The 20,978-nt window shown below is 41.1% G+C and overlaps 1 protein-coding gene and 1 non-coding gene across 51 annotated transcripts in view; both read right to left on the bottom strand.

The window, feature by feature from the left end:
• Positions 1-20,978, bottom strand: part of VPS8 (VPS8 subunit of CORVET complex) — a 378,806-nt gene that overhangs the window by 10,169 nt on the left and 347,659 nt on the right. The window lies entirely within an intron of this gene.
• On the bottom strand, positions 3,113-3,185 carry TRNAK-UUU (transfer RNA lysine (anticodon UUU)). Its single transcript has one exon. It is a non-coding gene; the product is annotated as a tRNA-Lys (tRNA).

Genomic DNA, 20,978 nt, shown 5'->3' with positions numbered 1-20,978 from the left:
CGAGTAAGGAGTACACAATAGAAGCCTAGGACTCCTCAAGTCCTCACTTAAGTGTTTCTAACTGGAGGCACAGGAGGGCCTCCCCGTTTACACACAATATTGGTCATGTGTACCTAGTCCTAACGTGGCCACTGAACACAGAAAAGAGACGTCAGAGCACAGCTCAGACAAGACTGGCAACTCTGGCAATGAAAGGGATGAGTGGATGCTGCAGTAAAGACAGAGGGACAGTGGGGGAAAGCTTTGAGCAAGAAGCGCCCCAAAGACAGGGCGCTGTCTCCCACTCACGGCACCTAGCACTTGGCCCGGCATGGAACAGCTATGAAATGACTATCCTCTGATCAAATCAATGGAGGCATGGGAAGGGTGAGCAGATTTTCTACTTCTTACATAGTCACTGAGGCGTTTCTAAACCACCTGGAACTTGCAAAGCAGGAAGGGGAATGCAGGGTGTGACTTCACGCAGACCTGGCTCCACCTGGATTCTGTGATGACTAGTGAGCAGTTCTGGCTGAGTTATTTAGCTTCTCTCAGCTTCTTTAGCTGCAAAACACTACTCTCCAGAATTGTGAGGATCACACTGACATGTGGGTCTGGCACCTTTTTGATGGTCAGTAAATGACTGTGACTGCTGTGCCTGTGTTATGTCTGTGCCTGGGGGAAGCATCTGGGAGGCACAACACTGGACTGAGAAGCTGGCAACTTGAGCGCTAATCCGGCCACAGGTCCCTGTATAAGCTGAGCAGGTCCCACTACTCTGCTGGGTCTGTGTTCTGATCTATGAAAGGGCAGTGCTACCAGGGCCACACTGCTCTGGGTGCCGTGAGACCACAGGCATTTGGGGCACAAAGGCTGAAGGTAGTGGTGTTTACTGAAACTAATTGGGGATCTTACTGCAGCAACAGAAGCAAACTAGGGCAACCACCTAGGGGCGCTGTCACAAAGACCCATGATAGGGCCGAAGAGAACGAGTAGATTCAGCCTGAGATGCTGTACAGAGAAACTGATTTGCTAAATCAGTGCCATGCTCAAAAGAAAAGTGGGAGCGCCAAATTTGAACACAGTCTCAGTTTGTGCTTTACAGCGCTTTATCCTTAAACATAAAGCACCATACCTAGACCGTCGAACCCACCAGGCACTGAACTGATCAGGAGTGATTCTCCAGTTGGAAGAGAAAGATACTATCTGCTAGAGCAAATTTCTTTCCTCCCATGTAATGAAGTCCAGTGACAAGAGCTGAAAATTAAACTAGCTGAACATGAAGAGGAAGAAGCAATGACAGCCCCGGACATGCCCTTGTAACACTCAGCATTAAAGTAAATCTGTAGGAAAATGAGGCCCTGATGATCTGGGAGAGCCCCAGGGAGAGGGACGCAGGGCAGAGTGTGCTAGCCCATTTCAAAGCTCAGTGCCTCCCAGATGGGTGGAAGTGAGCACTGTAATTACATCCGCTGCAAGGAAGAAAACAAATCAGGGCTTTCGGGATTCACAGGCCTCGTAAGCACATCAAGCTTGATACAGGAAACAACTCTGATCGCTGCCACCCCGAAGGCTGAGTTCCTAGGAATATGGATCATAACACCAGGCATTCTGGATATGGAGCCTTCCGAGTCATACACGCAGACAGAGATACTCACGGGAGACTGAGCTCTGCCTGTTCATGTCTTATTCTTCACAATAAAGGCCCTGAAATCAAAATCCCAGCATCTCCGTTGCTAATTATCTTCCCACATGAGAAGGCTGAGCCTAGAATGTGAGAGACGTCGGCTCTTGGTCTAATTTTGTAATACGATTGTGTCCTCTGCACTCTAGGAGCCTTCTGCTGGCAGTTCGGTAATTTTCTGGTGAGGATGGGGGCAGAGTTGGAGCAGAATCGACAGAATCAGAGCCGTATTTCCCACTTTCTCCTGCTTCAGCCCTGCTATCAAGTCTTTATTTCTTATACAGTTAAGACTTTTGCTACCACCTAAGCTGTTTCAAGGGGGCTTCCCAGGTGGTGCTACTGGTAAAGAATCCACTTGCCAATGCAGGAGACATAAGGGACGTGGGGGTTTGACCCCTGGGTCTGGAAGGTCCCCTGGAGGAGGGCATGGCAATCCACTCCAGTATTCTTGCCTGGAGAAACCCACGGGCAGAGGAGCCTGGTGGGCTACAGTCCATGGGGTCACAAAGATTCAGCTATGACTAAAGCGACTTAGCGCACACACACACAAGCTGTTTCAAACTAGAGGTCCTTAATATTTAACCCTTAGTGAAACTGACTTCAGAGATAGGAGCGAAGCCATACTTCCTGCTCCACCTGCAAACAGAAAACAACTTTCCTAAAATTCCCACCCACAGGGCAGTTTATTTTCACACAGAACCTAGCCTCTCACTTTCATTTCCCAAGGCCGCAAAACTCAATGAGCTCACGGTTAATAATGAATTAGGTGAAGAAATAATAAAAGAAGCTGGTACGTTGCTAACTGGAGACAGGAGGGAAACACCTGGCAGAACATCTCCTGAGGAGATTTCTCTTAGAACCAGCTGTGAGGGAAGAAAGTGCGTGAGCCTGGACATGGAAATCGTGAAAGACTGACTGAAAAATATCCATAAAAATACCCCATGATCTACAAGACCACAATTGAAAAGAAACAGTACAGTGACTTTTCACAGCAGAGGAAGAAAATGCTGGTTTAAGTCTTCTATGATGTGAAAAAAGAGTAACCACCACTACAGCAGCTAACAGTTATGGAGCAAGTGATTACTGTATGCCAGCGTGCTCTGAGCCCTGAACTTGTATTATCTCACCTCATCTAACCATCAGAGACCCTAGGAGGTTGGTTTTTTTGTCACCCTCATGTTACATTTGAAGGAACCAAGGTCCTGGGTGCAGGAGGTGCCCAAGGTCACACTGATCGGTGGCCCAGCCCAGATCTGAACTGGGCAGTCCAGGCCCAGGGGTTTCCTCCGCTTGCCATGCTCTCGGTATTGGCCTGGAAAAAGCCTGACAGTCACTTTCAAGGGACCCAAAAGGTTTTACCCACACTAGGTACAAACAGCTCATGTAGCTCAGTATCAAACAAATAACCCAATCAAAACATGGGCAAAAGATCTATCTATTTATCTTTGGCACCTGGACAGGGACTTGAACCCTGGGCCCTCTGAGTAAAAGTCTGATGCTCTACCAGCTGAGCTACCTGGGCAGACAAAAGATCTAACAGACATTTCTCCAAAGAAGATATACAGATGGGCAAAAACCACTTGAAAAGATGCTCAACATCATTATTAGAGAAATGCAAATCAAAACTACAATGAGGTATCATCTCACACTGGTCAGAATGGGCATCATCAAAAAATCTACAAAACAATAAATGCTGGAGAGGGTGTGGAGAAAAGGGAACCCTCCTACAGCATTGGTGGGTATGTAAATTGATACAGTAATTATGGAGAACAGTATGGAGGTTCCTTAAAACACTAAAAATAGAACTACCATATGACCCAGCAATCCCACTCCTTGGCATATATTTGGAGAAAACCATAATTTGAAAAGATACATGTACCCCAATGTTAATGGCAGCAGCACCATTTACAATAGCCAGGACATGAAAGCAAGCTAAATGTCCATCAACAGAGGAATGGATAAAGAATATTATTCAACAATATCGTTAAGTAATTAGCCTCCAATTAAAAAATAAATTAATTTTAAAAAAGAATATTACTCAGCCATAAAAAGGAACAAAACTGAATCATTTGCCGAGATGTGGATGGTCCTAGAGACTGTCATACAGACTGAAGTTAAGTCAGAGGGAAACAAATACTGTAACATTGACACATATATTGGAATCTAGAAAAATGGTACAGATCTTATTTACAAAACAGAAACAGACACAGAGGTAGAGAACAAATATAAATACCAAGGGGGAAAGGGAGGTGGGATGAATTAGGAGATTCAGATTGATGCATATACACTACTGATACTATGATAAAATAGATAATGAATGAGAACTGATTGTATAGCACAGGGAACTCTACTCAGTGCTCTGTAGTAACCTAAATGGGAAGGAAATTCAAAAAAGAGGAGATATATGTATATGTATAGCTGATTCACTTTGCTGTGAAACTAACACATTATAAAGCAACTATACTCCAATAAAAATTAATAAAAAAATGTATATGTATATACAATGGAATATTATTCAGCCATAAAAAATCAAAACAATGACATTGGCAGCAACATGGATGGATCTAGAGATTGTCATACTCAGTGAAATAAGTCAGACACAGAAAGACAAATATCATATGATAACTGCTTACATGTGGAATCTAAAAAATGGGAACAAATGAACTTATTTACAAAACAGAAATAGTTATGAATGTAGATAACAGACTTATGGTTACCTGGGGACAAAGGAGGGAGGGATAAACTGGGAGATTGGTGTTGACATGTAAACAGTACCATACATAAAATAGATAACTAATAAAAATCTGCTGTACAGCACCAGGAACTCTACTCAATACTCTGTAATAGCCTATATGGGAAATGAATCTTAAAAAAAAAAAAAGAGTGGATATATGCATAACTGAGTCGCTTTGCTGTACACCTGAAACTAACACAACACTGTAAATCAACTATACTCCAATAAACATTTAAAAAAAAAAAAGCACACTAGGACTAGCTGGGTCAGTATCTGAGCCATGCTCTTGAAACAATGATGGCCTCACCTTCTTCAGGAGATCCTTCACCGTTCTGTTTTCTAGTTAAAACAACATCCTATCAGGCCTGTGAGGTCTCAACAAAAAGCCCAGGAGGCAGCAGGGAGGATGAAAACCCTCTACAGCTGTTAGTGTCATGCCTACAAGTGCATCTGGAGGGTTGGGCTGCAGAAGTCCTGCGAGAACCAGCAGTGCTGAGGAACGAGCCCAGCTCTTGCAGGGAGACACCTCATGCATGGTGAGAAGACAGTTTTACACACACATCAGGTCATGAATGTGTTCTGCCAGCACTGAAAAAACTCTGAGCATGGCTGACACTGATCCCTTGCATTGATACCGTTGAGGTCAGTTATCTACAAATCAGAAACCTGCATAACCTTCCTCACATGAGAGGAGTTGAGGGGAGGGAAGAAGGGGGAGGAGAAGGAAGAAATGGAGAAAACGCTTACCTGTCGTCTATTTAAGTCTCTGGCCTTATTCTACTTTTGTCTTTTATGTGTATGTTAACCCAACAGGTAGACTCGAGTGCCTGATTTACATGGGAGGAGATTCAGACATGTTAAAATACAACTTGTAAGGGGAGCTCCTGACAACAGGTCTAATCCTAAGCCCACTCTCCGCGTTAGTAACAACACGAGGTGGAGGCGTCAGGGACTTTCCGAGGACAGCCTGAGCTGGGGGTGTGCAGGGGGGCTGAGGATGCCTGGGGCCACTGATGAGGTCAGCACCACAGAGTGCCGTGTCACTATACAGATGACACAGTGTTTTCTTATTTGGTTGTCCGCCCATTTTGCTCCCTCACAAAAAGCAATGTCCTCCAGTTGGTTTCAAGTCTCTCACGCCTGTATTCTCCACCTGTCTATGCTTGGCTACTTCTAACCTGCTTTGGAAAGCAACACCCTGGGAAAAATCTATCGTGGCAAAAATTGGTGATCTCACTATGCTTAGAAAAAAAGGGTTTTTTAAAAAACAGATTAGGCAACTGTGGAATGCAGCCTGAACTTTAAATAACTAATGTAGTTCCTTGGTCAAATTCGTAAACCTTGCCTGTTGTCCTAACAGGGATTATTATTATTACAGAGCCATCTTAGTGTAATGGGAAGCTCAGACTCCCAAACACATTAAATAACAATTGCTGAGTGTTGCCACCCATGTCATGGAGGCATTATCCGGAGATGTCAGGACACAGACCAGGACCATTGGTAACTAGAAATGAAAAAGGAAAGTACCAGGAAATACAGTGGATGACAACTAGGCTGGGACCCCCAACCTCCTTCCTTTCTGGGGGCACTGTTCTATGCAAACTTTCATTCTTGCTACATGGTATATTATGGTCCATCCATTCTTGCTTTTTCTTTCTGTCAGGAAAAGAAAATCTAAAAGAATCCAGAAAGACTTATTTTTATGGGAAGCAGAGTTACAAAGAAAAGCTCCTGGGTGGGGTGACATTTTCTGTTAGTCAGAAATCCCCCTTTGTCTTATTAAAAAATCAAAACAGGGAATTCATATATATAATTAAGGCTTCCTACCCTTTGATTATCTAACTGATTACTGTCTACTTAAGAGGAAAGTCAAACAATTATCTTGATGGATGCTGCCGTGGGGTAGCAATTAGGACAAAGCTCTCTTCCGAGGGCAGGGTCCTTAATGATTTCCTATCAGAGTCCTGATTGCTGACACATTTTAAATTCCAGTATTCCTGCCCATTTTAACTGGATAAAATGATTACCTGATAACAAGAGGAGTAAAGAGTCAACTGGAAAAGCAAGTTTAACTCTAACATTATATAGCCAAACCCAATTCAAGTTAACAATGTAATCACAGACCTAAGGAAAAAGAACACTTGTGCAGTGTGGTTGTACCCTATCTCTTTTAGACCCCAATCTGCTGTCTGCCAAGAGAGAAAGAGATTGTGGACCATTTCTCTTGTTAGATCTTGGTTGTTGCGAGATGGAGGGTAGGAAGTGAAGTGAGAAGAAGACAGTTAAGAAAAGGTAATACATTAAGCTATTGTAACTGAGGAAAAAAAGCAGCAAACCGGAGACTTCCAGATCTTGCCGTTATAAAGTAATACCGCTGAACCAGAGTAGCTCTCCTAACATTAGTAGGTACAAAATCAGCCATATATAAATATAAATATATACATATATATATAGCAGTTATTTCCAAATTTGGGACAAAAGGCAGAGCCGGGCTGCAATCCTTGGCAGAAGGGAGATACACCAAAGGTGTCCTGTGACTGCCCTGGGGTTCTACCTGGATGCACTTTCTGGACTCCAGCACAGGAAAGGAGAGGCCAAGGGGAGAGCGGCACTCTTGCTGAGTTGAAGAATTAGAGACAGGAGTCTGGGGCTGGGCAATGGGTAGAATTTTGAAAAGGAGGAAACTGAATTGAGAAGGAGCTCTAGGACTCTATATAGGAGCCCCCTTAAGCAGAGGGTCACCAAGAGTCAGACAGGACTAAGCATAAAGTAAAGTAAGTGAAGCTTCTGACTGATTACTCAGCTGCACATATGCAGACAAGACTCCAGAGGCCTGTCAGAGAAAAACTGCTGGGGAGCACCTCTCAACTGCTGTGAGATAAATGGAGCTTCTGGAGGGTACAGAGTGCTGGAAGACATGGGAATACTAACTTCTAAGGTGAAAAGGCCTTGATAAACACCTGGGTGTCCACTGAGACCAAAAAAAAAAAAAAGCCATGTATTAGGATCAGGGATATTCTAGACCTGGCCAAACAAAGCTTAAAAGCAAGCCTCAAAAATATGTAGCTGATTTAACAGTAAATTAATAACCTATCAGAACAAACCTATCAAAAGTCTCTAAAGGAAGACAACAAAATCCAGATGATAACACATCATCCACAATGATGAGTATAGAATCAAAAGTTTCCATATATGTGGAACAGGACAATGTGACTTCTAACTGGGAAAGAAGTTGATAGAAACACTGACTCAGAGATGACAAATACTGGGTTAGCAGACAAAGAATTTAAAACATATATGAATATGCTTAAAGATTTAAAGGAAAGGATAGCCCTAACAACTCAATATACAAGAGACCCTCACTAGAGAAATGGAAACCATAAAAAGAATTAAATGATGGGAGGTTAGTAAAGGAACCTCTAGCATTGCAAGGTTCCTATATTTTATGTTAAGTGGTAAAATATTAACTCTAATCAGACTGCAATAATGTAAAGATATATTCTGTAATTCCTACAGCAACCACTAAAAAGATAAAGAACAATCAACAAAAATACTAAAAAATATTCAAACAGCCCCAAAGAAAACAAGGAAGAAGGAATAGGAAAGCAAAATACAGATAAATCAAAAAAAGAAAGAAAAAAAAGGAAAAGGAGACAGATAAATCAACAATTATAGTTGGAGACTTTTAACACTCTTCAGTAATTATCAATAATAACTAGACAAAAAAAAATCAGTAAGCATACAGAAGATACAAAGAGCACTGACTGCTTTCACTTAACTGAAATTTATAGGAATCATACCCAACAACTGTAGATTACAATTTTCAATGAATAATGTTCACATGAATTCACATGAATGTTCACATGAATGTTCCCATGAATAATGTTCACATTGAGAAACTATATGCTTGGCCATAAGAAAGTCTCAATGACTTTTCAAAGATCTATATTATACAGCGTATGTTCTTTGACCTCAACAGAATTAAATCAGAAATCCATAACAGTAATGTATCTAGTATGACCTAAATCAAGTCCCTTATGATTATACAGTGGAAGGGACAAATAGATTCAAGGCATTAGATCTGATAGAGCGCCTAAAGAACCATGGATGGAGGTTTGTAACATTGTACAGGAGGTGGTGATCAAAACCATTCCCAAGAAAAAGAAATGCAACAAGGCAAATGGCTGTCTGAGGAGGCCTTAAAAATAACTGAGAAAAGAGAAGTGAAAGGCAAAGGAGAAAAGGAATGATATATCCATCTGAATGCAGAGTTCCAAAGAACAGCAAGGAGAGATAAGAAAGCCTTCAAGTGAACAATGCAAAGAAATAGAGGAAAACAATAGAATGGGAAAGACTAAACATCTCTTCAAGAAAATTAGAGATACCAAGGGAACATTTCATGCAAAGATGGGCTCAATATAGGACAGAAACAGTATGGGCCTAACAGAAACAGAAGATATTAAGAAGAGGTAACAAGAATACACAGAAGAACTATACGAAAAAGGTCTTAATGACCCAGACAACCACAATGGTGTGATCACTCACCTAGAGCCAGACATCCTGGAGTATAAAGTCAAGTGGGCCGTAGGAAGCATTACTACAAACAAAGTTAGTGGAGGTGATGGAATTCCAGCTGAGTTATTTTAAATCCTAAAAGATGAAGCTGTTAAACTGCAGCACTCAATATGCCAGCAAATTTGGAAAACTCAGCAGTGGCCACAGGACTGGAAAAGGTCAGTTTTCATTCCAATTCCAAAGAAGAGCAATGCCAAAGAATGTTCAAACTACCATGCTCATTTCACATGCTAGCAAGGTAATGCTCAAAATCTTCAAGCTAGGCTTCAACAGTACATGAGCCAAGAACTTCCAGATGTACAAGATGGATTTAGAAAAGACAGAGGAACCAGAGGTCAAATTGCTAACGTCTGCTGGATCATAAAAAAAGCAAGAGAATTCCAGTAAAACATCTACTTCTGCTTCATTGACTACCTTAAAGCCTTTGACTGTGTGGATCACAACAAACTGTAGAAAATTCTTCAAGAGATGGGAATACGAGAGCACCTTACTTGTCTTCTGAAAAACCTGTATGCAGGTCAAGAAGCAACAGTTAGAACCAGACATGGAACAACAGACTGGTTCAAAATTGGGAAAGGAGTATGTCAAGGCTGTATTTTGTCACCCTGCTTATTTAACTTACATGCAGAATACATCATGCAAAATGCCAGGCTGGATGAATCACAAGCTGGAATCAAGACTGCCAGGAGACATATCAACAATCTCAGATATGCAGATGATACCACTCTAATGACAGAAAGTGAAGAGGAGCCTTTTGATGAGGGTGCAACAGGAGAGAGAAACAGCTGGCTTGAAACTCAACAATCAAAAAACTAAGATCAAAGAATCCGGTCCCAATACTTCATGGCAAACAGAAGAGGGAAAAGTGGAGTCAGGCTCCAAAATCACTGCAGAGGGTGACTGCAGCCATGAAATTCAAGATGCTTGCTCCTTGGAAGGAAAGTTATGAGAGACAAACCTAGACAGTGTATTAAAAAGCAGAGACATCATTTTGCTGACAAAGGTTCATATAGTCAAAGCTATGGTTTTTCCAGTAGTCATATACAGATGTGACAGCTGGACCATAAAGAAGGGTGAATGCCAAATAGTTGATACTTTCGAAGTATGATGCTGGAGAAGACTCTTGAGAGTCCCTTGGACTGCAAGGAGATCCAACCACTCAATCCTAAAGGAAATCAGTCCTAAATATTCATTGGAAGGACTGATGCTGAAGCTGAAGCTGAAGCTCCAATACTTAGGCCACCTGATGCGAAGAACTGCCTCACTGGAAAAGACCCTGATGCTGGGAAAGGTTGAAGGGAGGAGGAGAAGGGGATGAGAGAGGATGAGATGGTTGGATGGCATCACCATCTTGATGGACATGAATTTGAGCAAGCTCTGGGAGTTGATGATGGACAGGGAAGCCTAGCATGCTGCAGTCCATAGGGTTGCAAAGAGTCAGACATGACTGAACAACTTGAACTGACTGAATATATTGGGTACATGTAAAACTTTTATCCTGGGAATCAAGGTCTGGATGTAAGGGGTAACAATTGAGGCAAAGAGAAGGTGCGTTTCACTGTAATTATCACAGTAATGACTTTAATATCATTCAGTTTCAACAAACTGTCCTGTTTCAGATTCAGTTCATCATCAGTTCATCTCTTCGTCATGTCCAACTCTTTGTGACTCCCTGTTTTAGACAGTGGAGGTTAAAAATTTTTCATTCAAGATTCCTCCTCTCCAAATGCTTTTCAGCTATTACTAAATTCTACTCAAGTATATTTTCATTTTGTTCTGACACTCTCCATTATTTATTTTTGTCCTTTTCTGCTGTTTGCATATTGAAAATTACCTCAAAGGAGCTGAGGAGACAGGTGGGGTATAACATATTTTAAAAAAACAAGGCCACAACAAATAACAAGTTAGAAACTTAGGCCAGACACTGAAAACGATAGGTGGTAGTTTATGCCAAGTACCAAATGAAGTATGAGTAACAACTGCTATAAGAATTCAAAGGAAGAGGTCAAAGACATTTAAATTCAATGTTATGAGCTGCAAGTGGGTTTCCTGATTATATCCCTGGCCTATTCACTCTGCCACTATGCTACATTTTTACCTCTCTCTCCAAAGTCTCAACATTCCTCATTTCCTTCATATTCTCAACTGATTTCTCAGTGAATTAGAAAATGAGGAAGAAAACCTCTCCAAATGTTTGCCACAGCCACAACGTGGTATCCCAGGCAGAGTGGCCTCTGTGTTGTCCCCAGGTCACACCGGCACTCTCCTGCATCCGGACCTCTGCATCTGCTGTTGCTTCTGACTGGAACGCTCTTTCCGCTCAGGATCACATGAGCGACAGTGAAAGTCGCTCAGTTGTGTCCGACTTTTTCAACCCCATGGAATTCTCCAGGCCAGAATACTGGAGACGGTAGTCTTTCCCTTCTCCAGGGGATCTTCCCAACCCAGGGATTGAACCCAGGTCTCCCACACTACAGGCAGATTCTTTACCAACTGAGCTATCAGGGAAGCCCCATGACTGAACCTTCAACTTTTTTCAGGTAGAAAACGTTAGCTATCAACCTTTGGTGACTACTCCATTTAAAAATGCAATCTTCCTTTCTATCTCCCTCATTGTGTTTTTCCTCCATAGCCTTCTCAGAATATAATACACCATGTATCTTTAATATTTCCCCTCTGTCAGCTGAATGTGAGCTCTGTGAAGGCAGAGACTGGGCTTTGTTCCCTGCAGGATCCCCTTGCACATAGACCGGTGCCTGGTTGTACAGAAGGTACTCGATAAATGTTTTTTGAAGGAATGAAGCAGAATTTGAGCTGGAGGTTAAAAATAAGACATCACTTATGAGGGGAGGGAAGGAAGGATATACCAGACTACGGAAAGGAGAGGAAGAGCAAATACATGGACATGGGATTTGTTATGCTTAAGAAAGTGAGAAATTTCCTTTAGTTACAGAAGAAGGAAAAGAAGAGAAGATGAGATGAAGTGTGGGCTGGTGATGCATCAACGGCCTAGACTGTCAATCTAAACTTATTCAGACTTAACTTTGTTAGCAACAGGGAGCAAATGAAGTTTTCTCAGCACTAGAAGGGGTGGAGGAGGGACTGGAGCTCTAGGAGACAGAGGCAGTGGGTCAGTGAAGAGATTCTTGGAAGTAGACATGTACACTGATTGGGGAATCACAACACTACTGAAGCAAATGGGAAGAGAAGGGAAAGAGATGGTTGGCAATGTTGAAGAAGGCTTCTCACAGCTAAAAGCAAAACACAGGGAATTCGAGAATTTCTTCCTCCTAAAGATTGCAAAGAAATCTCTGTATAATTTCATTTTCTTTCACACATTGCAATGAAGTTGCTGGAGACAGATATGAATTGCCCTGTATAGTTCCATAAAAAGGTAGCCTTAACTGAATGAATCAATAAAGGAAAAAGTTATGTGACTCAACCACTTAGAGTGGGGTCTCTTTAAGAAAATGCTGTGTCTGGAATAATAGCTACTATTAACAGCTATTTCACCACAAAACCCGGGGGCTAAAACATATTCATGTCAAAACAGAATCACAACTAGAATGCCTGTGGGATATGTATAGAAAACAACAAAAAACACAAAAGTCCCAAAGCAGTGACCTGTCAGACAGAACACGCCATATTAAGTAAATACACACTCTTCATCTTCTCTTCCTTTAACCAAAGAAGATTTCTGTTTGCTGTACATACTCGATTCCATGTTATCATATTCCATGAAAGGATTGGGAACTTTCAGGGGTGACACAGTAACTGATTTGGGACAGTGCTCCAGACAGAAGGCTGTACTCTGGGTAACAGTATATCAGTCACTCAGGAACATCATGTACATTAAAGCAATTCAAACTCTGCAAAGCTCTGCTGTTTGGAGTCTATGACCTTTACAAATAGGTGATATTTCAACAGAGTGCAATTAAGAATGGCCTACTGAGTTGTTTTTAATGCAAAACAATAAGCTGTTGGCTGCTCTGTCACACATGCTGAAGAGAAAAGAAGATCTCTGTCATGTATTTTAGGGAGGCTGAAAAGCTTCACCAGGAATACCGTTGGAGGGGAAAGGCCCTTCTGTAAGCTGCTCAACACTCTGAACTGCAGTAGGGTCCAAAATTCCAAGGAGATGGTAGACACGATGGCACTACTTGTTTTGATAAGCACTACTTATTATATACTTCCATATACTGAAAGGGGACCAAAGATAGAATAAAGAACCACCACTGGCTCTGATGTGGTCTCACAAACGTATATGATTTCATATGACTGGATTCTACTCAGTGGAAACAATCTTGTCAACTGTTCATAATTAAGAAGCAGAATATTAAGGTGTCACATTAAGAAGCTGAAAAATCACATCCATTAACCTTCAACTGCCAAAGTATGGTGACTAATAAATAACGTGACTAGGTCTCTCATGATCAGCTACAGGGCTCTATTCCTGGCTTTGTTTAGTACAAATATTTTATCCATGGCTTGGATAAACATAAAACAGGCCAACATGCATGGTATGAAAATACATGACTCCCAAAGGTTATAAACTGAAACAATATAAGAAAAGCCTTGTATTGACTCTAGAAACTGATTTATTTACATAGGGTAGGACCAGCAGCATGTGTGAATAGAATCAGGAGTTTGCTATCAAACATAGTTGAATCAACCTTACAAAATGGCTGCTAAAAAAGTTAATGTGCTTCCAGTTCAATTTATAGAAACAGAACCTAGAGAAGGAAAAGGCTACACACTGTCCAACAATATGACATTCTGGAAAAGAAAAAACTATGCAGACAGTTAAAAAACAAACAAACAAACAAAACACAGCAGTTGCCAGAACTTTGCAGGGAGGGAGGGAATGATGATTAGGTGATGTAAACTGTACAGATGACTGTAGTGTAAACTATTGATTTTAGTTAATAATAATGGTGGCTTATTAAGTGTAATACACATATCACAGGAATGCTAGAGGTTATAACGGGAAGTTGGGGTGAGGGGGTATATGGTAACTGCATATTTTCTGTTCAAATTTTTCATAAACCTGAAACTGCTCTAACAAAGTTTATTAATTAAAACACACACACACACACACACACACAAACACATTAAAGTAATCAAAATGCTACATTAGAAAATATTAACAATGCAAAAAAATGGGTGAGGAATGGGATCTGCACAGTTCAGTTCAGTTCAGTCGCTCAGTCATGTCCGACTCTTTGCGACCCCATGAATTGCAGCACGCCAGGCCTCTCTGTCCATCACCAACTCCCGGAGTCTACCCAAACCCATGTCCATCGAGTCGGTGATGCCATCCAACCATCTCATCCTCTGTCGTCCCCTTCTCCTCCCGCCCCCAATCCTACCCAGCATTAGGGTCTTTTCCAATGAGTCAACCCTTCGCATGAGGTGGCCAAAGTATTGGAGTTTCAGCTTCAACATCAGACCTTCCAATGAACACCCAGGATTGATCTCTTCTAGGATGGATTGATTGGATCTCCTTGCAGTCCAAGGGACTCTCAAGAGTCTTCTCCAACACCACAGTTCAAAAGCATCAATTCTTCGGCACTCAGCTTTCTTCACCGTCCAACTCTCACATCCATACATGACCACTGGAAAAACCATAGCCTTGACTAGACGGACTTTTGTTGGCTAAGTAATGTCTCTGCTTTTAAATATGCTATCTAGGTTGGTCATAACCTTCCTTCCAAGGAGTAAGCATCTTTTAATTTCATGGCTGCAGTCACCATCAGCAGTGATTCTGGAGCCCAAAAAAATAAAGTCTGACACTGTTTCCACTGTTTCCCCATCTATTTGCCATGAAGTGATGGGACCAGATGCCATGATCTTAGTTTTCTGAACGTTGAGCTTTAAGCCAACTTTTTCACTCTTCTCTTTCACTTTCATCAAGAGGCTCTTTAGTTCTTCTTCACTTTCTGCCATAAGGGTGGTGTCATCCGCATATCTGAGGTTATTGATATTTCTCCCGGCAATCTTGATTCCAGCTTGTGTTTCTTCCAGCCCCGCGTTTCTCATGATGTACTCTGCATATAAGTTAAATAAGCAGGGTGACAATATACAGCCTTGACGTACTCCTTTTCCTATTTGGAACCAGTCTGTTGTTCCATGTCCAGTTCTAACTGTTGCTTCGTGATCTGCATACAGGTTTCTCAAGAGACAGGTCAGATGGTCTGGTATTCCCATCTCTTTCAGAATTTTCCACAGTCTGTTGTGATCCACACAAGTCAAAGGCTTTGGCATAGTCAATAAAGCAGAAATAGATGTTTTTCTGGAACTCTCTTGCTTTTTCGATGATCCAGCGGATATTGGCAATTTGATCTCTGGTTTCTCTGCCTTTTCTAAAACCAGCTTGAATATCTGGAAGTTCACGGTTCACGTATTGCTGAAGCCTGGCTTGGAGAATTTTGAGCATTCCTTTACTAGCATGTGAGATGAGTGCAATTGTGCGGTAGTTTGAGCATTCTTTGGCATTGTCTTTCTTAGGGATTGGAATGAAAACTGACCTTTTCCAGTCCTGTGGCCACTGCTGAGTTTTCCAGATTTGCTGGCATATCGAGTGCAGCACTTTCACAGCATCATCTTTCAGGAGTTGAAATAGCTCAACTGAAATTCCATCACCTCCACTAGCTTTGTTCGTAGTGATGCTTTCTAAGGCCCACTTGACTTCACATTCCAGGATGTCGGGCTCTAGGTGAGTGATCACACCATCGTGATTATCTGGGTCGTGGAGATCTTTTTTGTGCAGTTCTTCTGTGTATTCTTGCCACCTCTTCTTAATATCTTCTGCTTCTGTTAGGTCCATACCATTTCTGTCCTTTATCAAGCTCATCTTCGCATGAAATGTTCCCTTGGTATCTCTAATTTTCTTGAAGAGATCTTTAGTCTTTCCCATTCTGTTGTTTTCCTCTATTTCTTTGCATTGATTGCTGAGGAAGGCTTTTTTATCTCTCTTTGCTATTCTTTGGAACTCTGCATTCAGATGGGAATATCTTTCCTTTTCTCCTTTGCTTTTCACTTCTCTTCTTTTCCCAGCTATTTGTAAGGCCTCCTCAGACATCCATTTTGCTTTTTTGCATTTCTTTTCCGTGGGGATGGTCTTGATTCCTGTCTCCTGTACAATGTCACGAACCTCTGTCCATAGTTCATCAGGCACTCTGTCTATCAGATCTAGTCCCTTAAATCTATTTGTTTCTATGCAAAATCAAAGATCAAATCACATCCCCTTTGTTTGTTAAATCAATAGAGGCATCGAAGTCACATCTGGATATAATGTGCATCTAAGTTTTTCTAAGACAAATACTTTAAGGAAAGAGGCAGCATACAACCATCAAGGGCTATCACTTTGTTGTTCATGAGGAACCGTACCTTTGCAGGAGAGTTAAGGGTGAGGCACCAAAAAGGCCAATGACTTCAGCTTATACTACAAAGTTACACCAATCAGAACAGTATGATACTGGCACAAAAATCAACACATAGATCAGTGGAACAGAATAAAGTTCAGAAAGAAATCCATGCACTTATGGTCAACAATCTACAACAAAGCATGCAAGAATATACAGTGGAGAAAGGACAATCTCTTCAAGTAGTGTGGGGAAAACTAGACAGTTACACATGAAATTAGAACATTCTGTAACACCATACACAAAAATAAACTCAAATTGAATTAAAGACCTAAATGTAACACTAAAATTATAAAACTTCTAGAGAAAGACACAGGAAGAACACTCTTTGACATAAATTGTTGCAGTACTTTTTTGGATCCATTGGATCCATTTCCTAGAGTAATGGAAACAGAAGGAAAAATAAACAAACGGGACCTAATTAAACTTAAAAGCTTTTGCATAGTGAAGGAAACCATCAACAAAAAAGACAACCTACTGAATGAGAGAAAGTATTTGCAAATGATATGACTGATAAGAGGTTAATATCCAAAATAAATAGCTCATGTAACTCAACATTAAAAACACAAATAATAAATGTTGGCAACAATGTAGAGAAAAGGGAACCCTCATATGCTGTTGATGGGAATGTCAGTTGTGCAGCTACTGTGGAAAACAGTATGGAGGTTTCTTATTAAACTAAAAATAAAACTACCACATAATCCAGAAATTCCACTCCTGGGTATATATCAGAAAAAACCCCTCAAAACACTAATTTGAAAAGATACACGCACCCTAACATTCATAGAAGGATTATTTACAATTACCAAAAAACAACTGGAAGCAACCTAAGTGTCCATCAACAGATGAAAGGATAAAGAAGATGTATATGTATACAATGGAATTCTACTCAGCCATAAAAAAGAATGAAATTTTGCTACTTGCAGCAACACAGATGGATGTGGAGGGTATTATGCTAAGTGAAATAAATCAGAGAAAGACAAATAGTATATGATGTCACTTATATGCGGAATTTAAAAAATACAACAAACTAATGAATGTCTCAGAAAAAAGAAACAGACTCACAGATATAACAAACTAGTGGTTACCAGTGGGGACAGGAAATATAAGGATAGGGGAGTGGGAAGGACAAACTATTACATATAAAATAAGCTACAAGGATACATTGTACAACACAGGGAATATAGCCAATATTTTATAATAACTATAAATGGACTATAACCTTTAAAAATTGTGAATCACTGTATTGTATACTTGTAACTTATTGACTCACTGGAAAAGACCCTGATGCTGGGAAAGACTGAAGACAGAAGGAGAAGAGGGTGACAGAGGATGAGATAGTTGGATGGCATCACCAATTCAATGGACATAAACCTAGGGGAGATGGTGAGGGGCAGGGAAACCTGGTGTGCTACAGTCCATGGGGTTGTGAAGAGTCAGACACGACTTGGTGGCTGAACAACAACAACAACTTATATAATATTTTACATCAGCTTCACTTTAATTAAATAAAAAAGGCAAATGAATCTTATTTAAGCCACCATCACACAGCTAGAAAATGTTGCATCTGTCTCTCAGCATTTTCTCCTTTTGTGTTCCTTTGACTTTTGTGAAACTATCAACCAGTCATTCTTGGGCTGGTCAGTTGAGAGAGGAAAAACAGCTAGCTTTTCCTGTTGCTATGGAAACAGTGGTTCTATGAGGCTTTTCCCTTAAAAAAAAAAAAACTTCCCACTCCATAATTTAATAAAAATCATGAGCAAATACAGTCATCTACATTCCTGACATGACTGACAAGACTTGCAATCATCTATAAAAATTCTGCCTCACCAGAACGTTTCAGAAAAAAAACTCAGCTCTAAATTCTGATATTGTGCACCAATTTCTGGGAGGCTTGGCTATTAAATCCACCAGTTCAGTCACCATTAACTTGTGTGTTAAGAGCCTGGCATGTGATAGGCTTATTGAATATTTACTGAATTTACCGAGAACTATTAGAAAGGCTTCCCACTCTGTCACTCTCAGTTTTCTCCCTAACTGGAAGAAGAGAACACTGACTGTACTCCTAACTAGTGGGTTCCACCAGCAAGAGTAGCCAGCCCCTCAAGCTTCCACAATAGCAGAGAAAGCTCATCTAAAACACAGATGGCTCAGAGAGTGTAACCATGCTTTTGTAATCAAGAATAAGTCAAAACTGCTTTCTCTGATTATTATGCATGTAACAATGCCATCGTTCATTCTGAATATTCATTGGAGGGACTGAAACTGAAGCTCCAGTACTTTGTCCACCTGATGCAAAGAGCCAACTCATTGGAAAAGACCCTGATGCTGGGAAAGACAGAAGACAGGAGGAGAAGGGGGTGACAGAGAATGAGATGGCTGGATGGCATCATCGACTCAATGGACATGAGTCTGAGCAAACTCTGGGAGATAGTAAAGGACAGGGAAGTTTGATGTGCTGCATTCCATGGGGTTGCAAAGTGTTGGACACGACTGAGTGACTGAACAACAATATCAACTTTGCCACACAAGTTCCTGGTTGCTGTTTCTAGCGTAGTGAAGAAGTGATGCATTATAGCTAAGAGGTTTTTAATGCTGCCTCTTACTAACTCTCTACACTTCTTTAATCCACCTCAAACACTGACAGCACCTCCAATCTGGATCTACGCTAGGGAGTTTATTGCAATGGACTTAATGACAATTTCTATCTAAGGAAAATGCATTTGATTTTCAAATTTCTAGTCATCCAAGATCAAGATACATCCAAGATACAAAAGTCCTAGGAAAGTATATGTGTCTTCCTACTTTTTTTTTTTTATCAAACTTATCAGTTAGAGCGCATTAAGAAGAAATTTTATATACAAAAAATATGGTATACAAATTTTAAGCACTAAAGATATATGATAAGTATTTCTAATCCAGAGCTTTCCAAAGGAATTTCTAAAATACAAAATGCTCATGGAGTCTGCCAGGTCCTGACATGGCAGCAGAATAGAGTGACTCCTCCACAAGACACCCACCCCAAGCCAGCAGGACCTGACACGGCTCCTGACTCCTCAGCACTTGAATATGGCTCTTGGCAGGGCCAACGCTGACAGCAGAGTCACCAAACACTTTCTGTGGTTACTGGTCAACAGAAAAGCTTTGGCTCAAATCAAGAACACTGCTGCTGCTCTTTTGTGTTTCTTACACATGTCACTCTGGCAGTCACACTGTTCAACAGATACTGCTGGTGCTTCCATCTGTCAGTGCAGCTTTGGGAAGAGTGACTGCAGATCCAAGATGACAACCAGAATACACAGATATGCACATACAAACACAGATTCACACACTGAACGAGGGAAGTAACAATGACACACTGAGTCTCACACTGATCGCGCTCAGAGGGTTGCTGACTGAGCTCAAACAGTAAGGAGCTGACCATGCTGGGAACACAAGCCCAAGACAGCAATGATGTTTCATTGGTTCTTTCTAGAGTTATTCAGCAGAAACTTCCTCTTCCCCCTTGAGTCCCCAAAACTACGAAGTCTGTGGAATCTTAACGTCTCTCTCATTCATGAAACAACTCCTGAGCGACTGCGTACTCTGTTCTACGCTTAGAGGGACAAGAAACACAACTGCTGTGGCCCTGCCCTTCTGAGGCGGAGGGTCTAGTGGGGGACACATATAAGCAAAGAGGCAATTTTAACACAGCCAGGTAAGCATTTTGGTAGAGATGAGTTCAGGGTACTCTGAGAGCTCAAAAAAGGAAGGACACCTAACTTGGACTTAGGGTGTCAAAAGGGTGTCGGGGGACAAAAAAGGCTAAGACTTGAATCTACCTCATCTCCTCATTCCATTAACATAGCACAGGCTTAGGACTCTGTTTCTTCTAATTGGTCTTTCTACTTCAAACCTCATGTTTGATGGGAGTACTCATCCTTGAGATGAAAAGCAAATTTCACAGGCTGGGCTCTGTGACCTGGACTCTTGTTTATTTCACTGGGCTGCTGCAAGCTCCGATATTTAAGATAAGCAGAACAGTCCCCATATCCTGAAATGTGTTGTATTCACCCGTATCTGCCAAGAATACCTTTTCCCTTGTTTCCAGGCTGGATTAAGCTCTACCTCCACTGGGAAGCCTTCCTTGATCTCTTCTCTTAGTCTGGGAGAGGCACCTGTTATGATGTACATTTTAAAGTTTTTCTAGACACTGTAACCAGTGAGATATTAAGTACATGCTGTTAAGTTAGGGCTTCAAGTTAGGGGTGGTCACTGGCCCTAACCAAGAATCCACATTTCAGAGATGGCAACACATGAAATTCCAAAGGAGGCTCCTAAAAGCACTTTAGCCGTTCACATATGGACTAATACCTATGACTTTGCTCTTCAGCTCAGAAAACAGCAGAAAAATTTTCTGTTGGTAAAATTAATGGCTTGATAATCAGAATGTGAAATATTAGAAATGGTCTCTCATTGCTAAAATAAAAGGTATTCAAAATATGTATTAATAGTCTGGATAAAATGTTTTTGAGATATTAATTTAATAAATGTCTTTAAGTATGGTTGGATTTGCTTTCATTATCATCTAGTAACAAGGTTG

This window comes from Giraffa tippelskirchi, chromosome 2 (assembly GCF_054371585.1).
Source record: "Giraffa tippelskirchi isolate mGirTip1 chromosome 2, T2T-mGirTip1v1.2.pri, whole genome shotgun sequence".
In the NCBI taxonomy this organism is placed as follows: Eukaryota; Metazoa; Chordata; class Mammalia; order Artiodactyla; family Giraffidae; genus Giraffa; species Giraffa tippelskirchi.
This window is presented reverse-complemented; position numbering and strand designations above follow the sequence as displayed.